Source organism: Odontomachus brunneus, unplaced genomic scaffold (assembly GCF_010583005.1).
Source record: "Odontomachus brunneus isolate Ranch 3 - 2012 unplaced genomic scaffold, Obru_v1 Obru_scaffold_051, whole genome shotgun sequence".
NCBI classification, from domain to species: domain Eukaryota; kingdom Metazoa; phylum Arthropoda; class Insecta; order Hymenoptera; family Formicidae; genus Odontomachus; species Odontomachus brunneus.
In genome coordinates, this window is record NW_022639501.1 from 251,217 (window position 1) to 253,056 (window position 1,840).

Genomic DNA, 1,840 nt, shown 5'->3' on the forward strand with positions numbered 1-1,840 from the left:
TATATATATATATATATATATATATATATATATATATATATATATATATATATGGGGTTATATATTATATGAAATGAAATTGTGTTTATTTTCTGTTATATTTTTAATATATATTTCTATATATGTCCGCATTTATATTTTACTATATATATTATCATTATTATATTAGTATATTATCATTGAACATTTTTTTAGTTGAAATGATTGTTTAGAAACTCTAATTCTAAACTTTTTTATCAACAAAATGTTTTTAAAAAGTAATTTATAGTTAAATAAAAAACTTATAAGTTAAGTTTTTAGAGATACTTTTATTGATAAAAGAGTATTCAGATAAGGATTAAAAGATATAAGGATTTAAAGTTTTTAAATTTCTAGTGACCTAAGTATATATAAATATTCTTGTTGTCTATTCTTTGTAGCTAAACTAATGCACATTTTTGGAAATTAAAAAAAAGTATATAGTTTTGACTTGATAAAAAAAAAAGTAAGAGAACTAACGCAAGTTAGTGCAACCAATTCAGCTACAGAGAATAGATCATATAAAACATGTATATGTAATTATATCCTTTCTTTTATTAATTAAATAAATAATTTTTATACTTCAACTTCTATGTATCATTACGTTTGTTCGCGTTGGTTGTACTTTTGACACTTTCATACCTAATGCTTTTTGCATGCCAGACATAATGAGCGATCTCTGTTTAATGTAACCATACCATATAATAAATGAAATTAGCTAATAATAGTAATTTCTCACGAATTCTCAGAATATCTCAAGTAATGATTTGCAAAATATTCATTATAATAAATTTTTGAGGAATACTTTAGAATAAATTAAACTCGGGTAATTCTTTGGATATTCATTTTTTTAATTCTTTAGATGTTCTTTAAAATTCTCTATGAACTCCTATTCATCTCTGTGCTATTTAGGTTAAATATTCTTTATTGTATATATATACAAATAGTATTCATAGAATATTCTGAATATTCCACAATTATTTGAACATTCTATGAACATTTCTTTAATATTCCGGAACTTCTGGAATACAAACGGAATATTCCAGAGATATTTAATGTTTACTGGGTAAGTGTATATAATTGTATGACATTTTTAAGTTTAAGCTTTTGTTTCTTAAGTTTTTTATTTACATTTTTAAGATTGAAGAGCTAAAGAGTTAAAGTGTTAAAGAGAAAAGTTTTATCGTATCTGCCTGTTTGTTACAATATATGAAAACATTTTATTTTATCTCTGCATAGTACAAAGAATTGAATGACTAAGCAAAACTTTTCTTTCATCGATTTTGTATTGATAATATGTGGTTTTATGGTGTTAATTTTATGATTACTTATTAAGCCCATTCTACAATCGCAGTAAATAGCTCTTACGGAAAAAAACTATTGAGACTCAATACTAAATATTGAAGTTGTAATACTTAGTATTCAAGTTGTAATACTGAGTATTGAGAGTTAGTATTGGTTAATACTTAAGTATTGAGTGAGTTAAGTATTTGTGAATACTGAGTATTGAGAGTTAATACTTAAATAGTATTAGTTAATACTTAAATATTGATATAATTAAGTATTGCGAGTTAGTATACAGGGTGTCCCGAAGTCCCATGATGACCCTTGGTGAGAACGTAGAACGGATTGAGGTGAGCAAGAAAGTCCTGTACCGTTTTGCGATATTCGCAATAGTTTTTGAGAAATTAATTATTTTGTCTCAACAAATCAGCGTACAGAAAGCGGCAGCGGAAAGAAAGATGCCTTCGGCCGACGTGCGACCGTGACACTCGCGAATCGTATCTCGCCGCATCCCTCCGCCCATAGCTACGAGACATAG